The 12,497-nt window shown below is 45.9% G+C and overlaps 1 protein-coding gene across 2 annotated transcripts in view; it reads left to right on the top strand.

The window, feature by feature from the left end:
* The window catches only part of SUMF2 (sulfatase modifying factor 2), a 90,509-nt gene that overhangs the window by 16,079 nt on the left and 61,933 nt on the right, over positions 1-12,497 (top strand). The gene's annotated exons all lie outside the window — the stretch shown is intronic.

The raw sequence follows: 12,497 nt of genomic DNA, 5'->3' as shown, positions 1-12,497 counted from the left end.
TGAGTATATTTGTGTATTTAATCAGGAATTCCAGAGGACTATGGGGAAGCATTTATTGGGGTTGCAAAATAGTATATGGGGCTGCATATTGTTAGGGCCAGGATGACGGGTAGGCCCAGGAGGTGGATCCACTGGACTGAGCACCCAACCGAGGGCAAGGTGCCCGGTAGCCGAAGCACTACGGGTAGCAGGACAGTCCGTTCAGAGGAGTGGGTGTAGAAGTCCCTGGGATCACGGAGTCTCTGAAGGTAGTCCGGGTGACGGAGCGCAGGTTCGGAGGCCGAGATGATGTCAGGCAGGGTCCAGAACCAGCGGAACGGGGAGATCGGTCACCGCACAGATCCAGGAATCGGAGACGGTAGGGACTGAGAAGATGGCGGACAGTCCGTTCGGGGTTCTGGAACCGTCAGGACCGGTTGGCGGGACAGGAGCGGCTCTACAAGAGAGATAGGTGAGTACGAGACAATGGCACAGGGAGACCTGACTCCTAGCTTAGCAAACACGAAGAACAGGCCCCGCCCACTTGGAAAGGAATCCCCTATATACCCTGTACCTGCATCTTCAATATCCTGTTGGAGGACGCTGGCCCTTTAAGAAAAGGTCAATGACCGCGCGCACGCCCTAATGCGCATGCGCGAGGCCCGGGTGCCAGAAGCCAGAGCAGGATGCGGTGTACAGGAGGCAGGAGTGCCGGGCCGGCTCAGGACAGCAGACGGGCGCCGGGACCGGGGACCGGGTTGCCTGGAGGACGCAGGTGAGGGAGCATGGAGGCTGAGGAGCAGGGGACCGGGGAGCGTGGCACGGGAGTGGGGAAGCGAGGTCCGGGAGCGGGGGAGCGTGGCAGAGGAGTCGGGGAGCGTGGCAGAGGAGCCGGGGAGCGTGGCAGGGGAGCCGGGGAGCGTGGCAGGGGAACCGGGGAGCGTGGCACGGGCACCGGGGAGCATGGCACGGGCACCGGGGAGCGTGACACATATAACTATATGTTGGCGCACAATATTATATTGGGGCACACAATATGGTGGTGCACTATATGGGGGCTGCATACTAGTATATGGCAGAATATAAGGGGTGCATACTACTATATGGAGGAATATAAGGCGTGTACTAAACTATATGAAGGAATATAAGGGGAGCATAATACTATATGGAGGAATATAAGGGGTGCATAATACTATATGCAGGAATATAAGGGGTGCATAATACTATATGAAGGATCCCTTTTACATGGAATATAGGGGTGCATTATACATGGAGGACTATGGAGCTGCATAATCCAATATGAAGGACTATGGGGTGCATTTTAATACATATAGGACTTAGGGGGTTGCATTATATGGAGGACTAATTGGGTTACCTTATACATGGACTTTAGGGGTGCATTATACAGTGCCTACAAGTAGTATTCAACCCCCTGCAGATTTAGCAGGTTTGATAAGATGCAAATAAGTTAGAGCCTGCAAACTTCAAACAAGAGCAGGATTTATTAACAGATGCATAAATCTTACAAACCAACAAGTTATGTTGCTCAGTTAAATTTTAATAAATTTTCAACATAAAAGTGCGGTCAATTATTATTCAACCCCTAGGTTTAATATTTTGTGGAATAACCCTTGTTTGCAATTACAGCTAATAATCGTCTTTTATAAGACCTGATCAGGCCAGCACAGGTCTCTGGAGTTATCTTGGCCCACTCCTCCATGCAGATCTTCTCCAAGTTATCTAGGTTCTTTGGGTGTCTCATGTGGACTTTAATCTTGAGCTCCTTCCACAAGTTTTCAATTGGGTTTAGGTCAGGAGACTGACTAGGCCACTGCAACACCTTGATTTTTCCCTCTTGAACCAGGCCTTGGTTTTCATGGCTGTGAGCTTTGGGTCGTTGTCTTGTTGGAAGATGAAATGACGACCCATCTTAAGATCCTTGATGGAGGAGCGGAGGTTCTTGGCCAAAATCTCCAGGTAGGCCGTGCTATCCATCTTCCCATGGATGCGGACCAGATGGCCAGGCCCCTTGGCTGAGAAACAGCCCCACAGCATGATGCTGCCATCACCATGCTTGACTGTAGGGATGGTATTCTTGGGGTCGTATGCAGTGCCATCCAGTCTCCAAACGTCACGTATGTGGTTGGCACCAAAGATCTCGATCTTGGTCTCATCAGACCAGAGAACCTTGAACCAGTCTGTCTCAGAGTCCTCCAAGTGATCATGAGAAAACTGTAGACGAGCCTTGACATGACGCTTTGAAAGTAAAGGTACCTTACGGGCTCGTCTGGAATGGAGACCATTGCGGTGGAGTATGTTACTTATGGTATTGACTGAAACCAATGTCCCCACTGCCATGAGATCTTCCCTGAGCTCCTTCCTTGTTGTCCTTGGGTTAGCCTTGACTCTTCGGACAAGCCTGGCCTCGGCACGGGTGGAAACTTTCAAAGGCTGTCCAGGCCGTGGAAGGCTAACAGTCGTTCCATAAGCCTTCCACTTCCGGATGATGCTCCCAACAGTGGAGACAGGTAGGCCCAACTCCTTGGAAAGGGTTTAGTACCCCTTGCCAGCCTTGTGACCCTCCACGATCTTGTCTCTGATGGCCTTGGAATGCTCCTTTGTCTTTCCCATGTTGACCATGTATGAGTGCTGTTCACAAGTTTGGGGAGGGTCTTAATTAGTCAGAAAAGGCTGGAAAAAGAGATAATTAATCCAAACATGTGAAGCTCATTGTTCTTTGTGCCTGAAATACTTCTTAATACTTTAGGGGAACCAAACAGAATTCTGGTGGTTTGAGGGGTTGAATAATAAATGACCCTCTGAATAAACTTTTCACAATTTAAAAAAAAATAAAAAAAGAAATAACATTCTTTTTTGCTGCATTTCACACTTCCAGGCTGATCTACAGTCCAAATGTCACAATGCCAACTTAATTCCGAATGTATAAACCTGCTAAATCTGCAGGGGGTTGAATACTACTTGTAGGCACTGTATATGGAGGATTATAGGGCTGCATAATGCAATATGAAGGACTATGGGGATGCGTTATAATACATATAGGATTATGGGGGCTGCATTATATGAGGACTAATGGCGTTACCTTATACATGGACAATAGGGCTTCATTAGAATACATTAAGGACTATGGGGTGAATAATACAATACACTGTGTGCAGAATTATTAGGCAAATTAGTATTTTGATCACATGATACTTTTTCTACATGTTGTCCTACTCCAAGCTGTATAGTGAAAGCCAACTGCCAATTAAGTAAATCAGGTGATGTGCATCTCTGTAATGAGGAGGGGTGCGGTGTAATGACATCAACACCCTATATAAGGTGTGCTTAATTATTAGGCAACTTCCTTTCCTTTGACAAAATGGGTCAGAAGAGAGATTTGACGGGCTCTGAAAAGTCTAAAATTGTGAGATGTCTTGCAGAGGGATGCAGCAGTCTTGAAATTGCCAAACCTTTGAAGCGTGATCACCTAACAATCAAGCGTTTCATGTCAAATAGCCAACAGGGTCGCAAGAAGCGTTCCGGGACAAAACGGCACAAAATAACTGCCCATGAATTGAGGAAAATCAAGCGTGAAGCTGCCAAGATGCCATTTGCCACCAGTTTGGCCATATTTCAGAGCTGCAACGTTACTGGAGTATCAAAAAGCACAAGGTGTGCCATACTCAGGGACAGGCCAAGGTAAGGAAGGCTGAAAAACCACCACCTCTGACCAAGAAACATAAGATAAAACGTCAAGGCTGGGCCAAGAAATATCTTAAGACTGATTTTTCAAAGGTTTTATGGACTGATGAAATGAGAGTGACTCTTGATGGGCAGATGGATGGGCCAGAGGCTGGATCAGTAAAGGGCAGAGAGCTCCGCTCCGACTCAGACACCAGCAAGGTGGAGGTGGGTACTGGTATGGGCTGGGATCATCAAAGATCAACTTGTGTGACCTTTTCGGGTTGAGAATGGAGTGAAGCTCAACTCCCAGACCTACTGCCAGTTTCTGGAAGACAACTTCTTCAAGCAGTGGTACAGGAAGAAATCAGTATCGTTCAAGAAAAACATGATTTTCATGCAGGACAATGCTCCATCACATGCATCCAACTACTCCACAGCGTGGCTGGCCAGTAAAGGTCTAAAAGATGAAAAAATAATGACATGGCCCCCTTGTTCACCTGATCTGAACCCCATAGAGAATCTGTGGTCCCTCATAAAATGTGAGATCTACAAGGAAAGAAAACAGTCCACCTCTGGGAGCAGTGTCTGGAGGCTGTGGTGTCTGGAGGCTGTGGTGTCTGGAGGCTGTGGTGGCTGCTGCACGCAATGTTGAGTGTAAACAGATCAAGCAATGACAGAATCTATGGATAGTCGGCTGTTAAGTGTCATCATAAAGAAAGGGGGCTATATTGGTCACTAATTTTTTGTGGTTTTTTTTGCATGTCAGAAATGTTTATTTCTAAATTTTGTGCAGTTATATTGGTTTACCTGGTGAAAATAAACAAGTGAGATGGGAATAGATTTGGTTTTTATTAAGTTGCCTAATAATTCTGCACAGTAATAGTTACCCGCACAGACAGATATCCTCCTAAGGCTATGTGTCCACGAGAGAATGTAGCTGCGGATTTTTCTGCATCAAAATCCGCAGCTTTCCCGCAAAATCCGCACCTTTTCAAAGGTGCGGATTTGCCGTGGATTTACCGCGGAATTGCCGCGGATTTGATGCGGATTTTTTTTTCACAATTTTAAAGCCAAAATCCGGATGAAAATCCGCAACAATAATTGACATGTTGCCGATTTTTCCGGACCAAAATCCGCACGAAATCCGCTGCGGAAAAATCCACAGCATGGACACAGCATTTCCAAAATGCCATAGAAATGGCTGGGAAGTGCCGGTGCTGCAGATTTTCAGCAAATCCGCGGCTTTTCTGCGAGAAATCCGCGGCAAAATCCGTGCATTTTCCGCAGCGTGGACCTAAGATAGCCAAATCTAGCCTAAGATAGCCAAATCTAAAAAACCCCACTCCAACTGCCAAAAATATTAAGCTTTGATATTTATGAGTCTTTTGGGTGATTGAGAACATAGTTGTTGATCAATAATAGAAAAAAATCCTCTGAAATACAACTTGCCTAATAATTCTGCACACAGTGTATGAAGGACTATGGTGACTGCATTATAATACTTATAGGACTATGGGGGTGCATTATAATATATGGAAAACTATGGGGTGCAGTATAATATACGCAGGACTGTGGGGTGCAGTATAATATACAGTTAGGTCCAGAAATATTTGGACAGTGACACAAGTTTTGTTATTTTAGCTGTTTACAAAAACATGTTCAGAAATACAATTATATATATAATATGGGCTGAAAGTGCACACTCCCAGCTGCAATATGAGAGTTTTCACATCCAAGTCGGAGAAAGGGTTTAGGAATCATAGCTCTGTAATGCATAGCCTCCTCTTTTTCAAGGGACCAAAAGTAATTGGACAAGGGACTCTAAGGGCTGCAATTAACTCTGAAGGCGTCTCCCTCGTTAACCTGTAATCAATGAAGTAGTTAAAAGGTCTGGGGTTGATTACAGGTGTGTGGTTTTGCATTTGGAAGCTGTTGCTGTGACCAGACAACATGCGGTCTAAGGAACTCTCAATTGAGGTGAAGCAGAACATCCTGAGGCTGAAAAAAAAAGAAAAAATCCATCAGAGAGATAGCAGACATGCTTGGAGTAGCAAAATCAACAGTCGGGTACATTCTGAGAAAAAAGGAATTGACTGGTAAGCTTGGGAACTCAAAAAGGCCTGGGCATCCACGGATGACAACAGTGGTGGATGATCGCCGCATACTTTCTTTGGTGAAAAAGAACCCGTTCACAACATCAACTGAAGTCCAGAACACTCTCAGTGAAGTAGGTGTATCTGTCTCTAAGTCAACAGTAAAGAGAAGACTCCATGAAAGTAAATACAAAGGGTTCACATCTAGATGGAAACCATTCATCAATTCCAAAAATAGACAGGCCAGAGTTAAATTTGCTGAAAAACACCTCATGAAGCCAGCTCAGTTGTGGAAAAGTATTCTATGGACAGATGAGACAAAGATCAACCTGTACCAGAATGATGGGAAGAAAAAAGTTTGGAGAAGAAAGGGAACGGCACATGATCCAAGGCACACCACATCCTCTGTAAAACATGGTGGAGGCAACGTGATGGCATGGGCATGCATGGCTTTCAATGGCACTGGGTCACTTGTGTTTATTGATGACATAACAGCAGACAAGAGTAGCCGGATGAATTCTGAAGTGTACCGGGATATACTTTCAGCCCAGATTCAGCCAAATGCCGCAAAGTTGATCGGACAGCGCTTCGTAGTACAGATGGACAATGACCCCAAGCATACAGCCAAAGCTACCCAGGAGTTCATGAGTGCAAAAAAGTGGAACATTCTGCAATGGCCAAGTCAATCACCAGATCTTAACCCAATTGAGCATGCATTTCACTTGCTCAAATCCAGACTTAAGACGGAAAGACCCACAAACAAGCAAGACCTGAAGGCTGCGGCTGTAAAGGCCTGGCAAAGCATTAAGAAGGAGGAAACCCAGCGTTTGGTGATGTCCATGGGTTCCAGACTTAAGGCAGTGATTGCCTCCAAAGGATTCGCAACAAAATATTGAAATTAAAAATATTTTGTTTGGGTTTGGTTTATTTGTCCAATTACTTTTGACCTCCTAAAATGTGGAGTGTTTGTAAAGAAATGTGTACAATTCCTACAATTTCTATCAGATATTTTTGTTCAAATCTTCAAATTAAACGTTACAATCTGCACTTGAATTCTGTTGTAGAGGTTTCATTTCAAATCCAATGTGGTGGCATGCAGAGCCCAACTCGCGAAAATTGTGTCACTGTCCAAATATTTCTGGACCTAACTGTATGTAGTACTATGGTGTGCAGTATAATACATGGAGAACTATGTGGTGCAGTATAATATATGGAGTACTATGGGGTGAATTTTACATAGATGGCTATGGGGTGCAGTATATGTAGGACAATGGGGTTCAGTATAATATACAGAGGACTTTGAGGGCTACATTATAATACATGAATGACTATGGGGAGTGCATTATACAGTAATACATGGAGTACTATGTGAGCTGTATTAATAATATTAATAATAATAATAATAATCTTTATTTCTATAGCGCCAACATATTCCGCAGCGCTTTACAATTCAGGAGGATCATATACAAACAAGTAACAGTAATAACAGTAATAGAAAATGCAATATTTAGAGGGGAAAAAAAAGACAACCCTGCTCGTGAGAGCTTACAATCTACAATGAGATATGGGTGGGGTGGGGGGGGCAAGGTACAAGTGCTTATTTACAATGACAATCCAGCAATTTCAAGAAAATGGGGGATAGATAATGGCTTCCTGGACCAGTGGGCCTGAATCTTGAGATGCATTTGGGTGGCATGGAGTTTGACGTGAGGTTATGTTGTGAGAAGTTGTAGAGGCACTGTGTGAATTGGATTAGATTGGGGAGTGTGATAGGCCGCCCTAAAAAGATGCGTTTTTAGGGAGCGTCTGAAGCAGAGTAAGTTATGATTCATTATAACTTCTTGGGGTAGAGCGTTCCAGAGGATTGGTGCAGCTCGGAAGAAGTCTTGGATCCGGGAGTGGGAGGTTCGGATTAGTGTTGATGTTAGTCGAAAGTCGTTTTCAGAGCGTAGAGAACGGGTGGGGTGAGACAGAGACAGACAGAGAGGAGGGTGGAGATGTAGGGGGGTGCCGCACTGTGGAGAGCTTTGTGGTGATAGACAGAGAGGAGGGTGGAGATGTAGGGGGTGCTGTACTGTGGAGAGCTTTGTGGGTGAGAACAAGCAGTTTGAATTGGATCCTGTGATATATGGGCAGCCAGTGCAATGACTGGCACAGAGCAGAGGCATCCGAGTAGCGATTAGCCAGATAGATGACCCTAGCTGCTGCATTAAGGATGGACTGTAGAGGAGAGAGTCTAGTTAGGGGGAGACCAATTAATAGAGAGTTACAGTAGTCAAGGCGAGAGTGGATCAGGGCCACGGTGAGTGTTTTTGTCATTTCCATTGTGAGAAAGGGGCGGATTCTAGAGATGTTCTTGAGGTGCAAGCGGCAGGAGCGGGCAGTTTTGGAAAGGTTAAGTTTGAGATAGAGAGCAGACATGACATTGCAAACTGCAGTCAGGCAGTCACTTCTGTTCTGTAGTACAGCGGGGGTGAGCTCAGGGGATGAGGTGTATAGCTGTGTGTCATCAGCATAAAGATGGTACTGAAAACCAAATCTGCTGATGGTCATTCCAATTGGGGCAGTGTAGAGGGAGAAAAGAAGAGGGCCGAGGACTGAACCTTGAGGGACCCCAACAGTGAGAGGAAGAGGAGAAGATGTGGAGCCAGCAAATGATACATTGAATGAACGGCGAGAAAGATAGTTAGAGAACCACGAGAGCACAGTGTCCTTTAGGCCGATAGAATGGAGCATAGAGAGAAGGAGATGGTGGTCAACAGTGTCGAAGGCGGCAGAGAGGTCAAGAAGGATAAGCAGAGAGTGGTCACCATTATGTTTTGCAGTCAATAGGTGATTGGTCAGTGGTCACTTTGACAAGGGCAGTTTCTGTTGAGTGTAAAGGGCGGAAGCCAGACTGTAAAGGATCTAGAGGAGAGTGAGAGGACAGGTAGCGGGTGAGGCGAGAGTAGACCAGGCGCTCCAAGAGTTTGAAGATGAAGGAGAGATTGGAGACTGGTCTGTAGTTGCTTGTGCAGGACGGATCAAGTGAAGGTTTTTTTTAATAATGGAGTAATAATAGAGTGTTTGAGGGAGGAGGGGAAGATACCCGAAGAGAGAGAGAGATTGAAGATTTTAGTTAGGTGAGTGGTGACAACCAGAGTAGGTGTGAGGGAAAGGGATCAGTAGGGCAAGTGGTAGGATGAGAAGAAGAGAGGAGCCTGGAGACTTCCTCCTCTGTGACTGGGTCAAATGTGGAAAGTGAGCTTGATGGGATATATGGAGGGATGGGATTCACAACGCTTGGTAGCTGGGAGCTGATCTCCTGGCGGATGTTTTCTATTTTATCTGTGAAATATGAGGCCAGGTCATCAGCATGAAGGTCTGTGATGGGGGTATGTACTTTGGGACTGAGGAGGGAGTGAAAGGTGTCAAAGAGCTTTTTTGGATTGTTGGATAGTGATGAAATAAGGGTGGTGAAGTAGGTCTGTTTGGCGAGGTGAAGGGAAGAGTTGTAGGTCCTTAAGATGAACTTGTTGTGGATGAAGTTTTCTGGTGTGCGGGTTTTCCTCCATATGCGTTTGGCACTCCTAGAGCATCACTGGAGAAATCGAGTTTGGGAAGTGAGCCAAGGCTGTTTTACTCTGTGTTTGGAGGTTCTGAGGGTGAGGGGTGCTACTTGGTCTAGGGTATTTCTGAGTGTGTCATTGTAATGGTTTACAGCCAGATCAGGACAGGAAAGTGAGGAGATAGGGGACAGTGATGAGTGTAAAGAGTCTGTAAGGGTCTGAAAGTCAATGGCCTGTAGGTTTCTGAATGTGTGATAGGTGGGAGTGTACTGGGGTGGACGAGGGTTTGTGAGCTTGAAGGAGAGGATGTTGTGGTCAGAGAGGGGAAGAGGTGAGTTGTCAAAGTCAGAGATTGAGCAGAGGCGGATAAAGACCAGGTCAAGAGTGTTACCATCTTCATGTGTCTCAGAAGATGAGAGCTGTGAGAGGCCAAGGGAGGTGGTGAGAGATAGAAGCTGGGATGCAGATGGGGAGGAGGGGCTGGTCATGGGTATGTTAAAGTCTCCTAGGATGAGGGTTGGTAATTCTGAGGACATGAAGTGCGGCAGCCAGGCTGAAAAGTGGTCAAGGAACTGGGTGGGTGGGCCTGGGGGACGGTATATGACAGCTACTATTATAATATATGGAGGATTATGGGGGCTGCATTATTATACATGGAGGCCTATGAGGTCTGCATTATAATACATGGTGAGCTGTGGGGTGCATTATAATACATGCATGACTATGGGGGCTGCATTATAATATATGAAGGCCTATGAGGGCTACCTTATCCATGGACTATGGGGGTGCATTATAAAACATGGAGGACTATGGGGGTGCATTATAATATATGGAGGACTATGGGGTGCAGTATAATATATGGAGGACTATGGAGTGAATTATAATACATGGAGGACTATGGGAGTTGTAGTATAATAATTGGAGGGCTATAAGAGTTACCTTATACATAGAGGACTATGGGAAATGCATTATAATACAAGGAGGACTATGGGGCGCATTCTAGTAAAATGAAGGGTTACGTGGGACCCAATATGCTATATGGAAGGCTATGTGGGGGCCATTATAGTATTTGGAGAACTATATATACGAGGGGGGACAAAGACATAAGCTTGGGATGGGAACGTTTTGTGCTGATGGAAAGAGGCTCTTACCCGCAGCACCCAGCTTTACGATGCTATGATATGGGAAAGCTGGGTGCTGAGGGAAAGATGTATAGCAGAGCCTAGGGAAGCTGGGTGCTGAGGACAAGATGGATATCAGAACATAGGAAAGCTGGATGATGATAGAAAGAGGGATTTCAGATCATGGGAAACCTGAGTGCTGAGGGAAAGAGCCAAGTGTTAACTTCATTATCCCGCACCCTGAGTGTCAGCGTCATTATCCCATGCCCCGAGTGTCTGTGTCATTATCCTGTACCCAGTGTATCTGTGTTGAGGGGGGCAGGTCCTAATTTTGCATTGGGGCCCATCAAATTCTAGTTACAACACTGCCCAGCACAGAGATGACTAGATCACAGTTGTTGCACTAAGGTTCATGATTTCTGATCTCACAGCACTGTCTGTAAGGAACGTCCCCTGTACAGTAACTCCATTCTATCTCACTAGAGGTGACTAGAGCGGAGTTGCTGCACTGAGGTTCATGATTTCTGAGCTCACAGCACTGTCTGTAAGGAACGTCCCCTGTACAGTAACTCCATTCTATCTCACTAGAGGTGACTAGAGCGGAGTTGCTGCACTGAGGTTCATGATTTCTGATCTCACAGCACTGTCTGTAAGGAACGTCCCCTGTACAGTAACTCCATTCTATCTCACTAGAGGTGACTAGAGCGGAGTTGCTGCAGTGAGGTTCATGATTTCTGATCTCACAGCACTGTCTGTAAGGAACGTCCCCTGTACAGTAACTCCATTCTATCTCACTAGAGGTGACTAGAGCGGAGTTGCTGCAGTGAGGTTCATGATTTCTGATCTCACAGCACTGTCTGTAAGGAGCGTCCCCTGTACAGTAACTCCATTCTATCTCACTAGAGGTGACTAGAGCGGAGTTGCTGCACTGAGGTTCATGATTTCTGATCTCACAGCACTGTCTGTAAGGAACGTCCCCTGTACAGTAACTCCATTCTATCTCACTAGAGGTGACTAGAGCGGAGTTGCTGCAGTGAGGTTCATGATTTCTGATCTCACAGCACTGTCTGTAAGGAGCGTCCCCTGTACAGTAACTCCATTCTATCTCACTAGAGGTGACTAGAGCGGAGTTGCTGCACTGAGGTTCATGATTTCTGATCTCACAGCACTGTCTGTAAGGAACGTCCCCTGTACAGTAACTCCATTCTATCTCACTAGAGGTGACTAGAGCGGAGTTGCTGCACTGAGGTTCATGATTTCTGAGCTCACAGCACTGTCTGTAAGGAACATCCCCTGTACAGTAACTCCATTCTATCTCACTAGAGGTGACTAGAGCGGAGTTGCTGCAGTGAGGCTCATGATTTCTGATCTCACAGCACTGTCTGTAAGGAACGTCCCCTGTACAGTAACTCCATTCTATCTCACTAGAGGTGAGTAGAGCGGAGTTGCTGCACTGAGGTTCATGATTTCTGAGCTCACAGCACTGTCTATAAGGAACGTCCCTGTACAGTAACTCTATTCTATCTCACTAGAGGTGACTAGATCAGAGTTGCTGCACTGAGGTTCATGATTTCTGAGCTCACAGCACTGTCTGTAAGGAACGTCCCCTGTACAGTAACTCCATTCTATCTCACTAGAGGTGACTAGAGCGGAGTTGCTGCACTGAGGTTCATGATTTCTGATCTCACAGCACTGTCTGTAAGGAACGTCCCCTGTACAGTAACTCCATTCTATCTCACTAGAGGTGACTAGATCGGAGTTGCTGCACTGAGGCTCATGATTTCTGAGCTCACAGCACTGTCTGTAAGGAACGTCCCCTGTACAGTAACTCCATTCTATCTCACTAGAGGTGACTAGATCGGAGTTGCTGCACTGAGGTTCATAATTTCTGAGCTCACAGCACTGTCTGTAAGGAGCGTCCCCTGTACAGTAACTCCATTCTATCTCACTAGAGGTGACTAGAGCGGAGTTGCTGCACTGAGGCTCATGATTTCTGAGCTCACAGCACTGTCTATAAGGACGGCCTCAGCCAGTCCATGCATTGTGTTCAGAGATTGTACTGACGTTCATAG

This window comes from Anomaloglossus baeobatrachus, chromosome 2 (genome assembly GCF_048569485.1).
Source record: "Anomaloglossus baeobatrachus isolate aAnoBae1 chromosome 2, aAnoBae1.hap1, whole genome shotgun sequence".
Lineage (NCBI taxonomy): Eukaryota > Metazoa > Chordata > Amphibia > Anura > Aromobatidae > Anomaloglossus > Anomaloglossus baeobatrachus.
The sequence above is the reverse complement of the archived record's forward strand: the minus strand, read 5'-3'. Positions and strand labels throughout refer to the sequence as shown.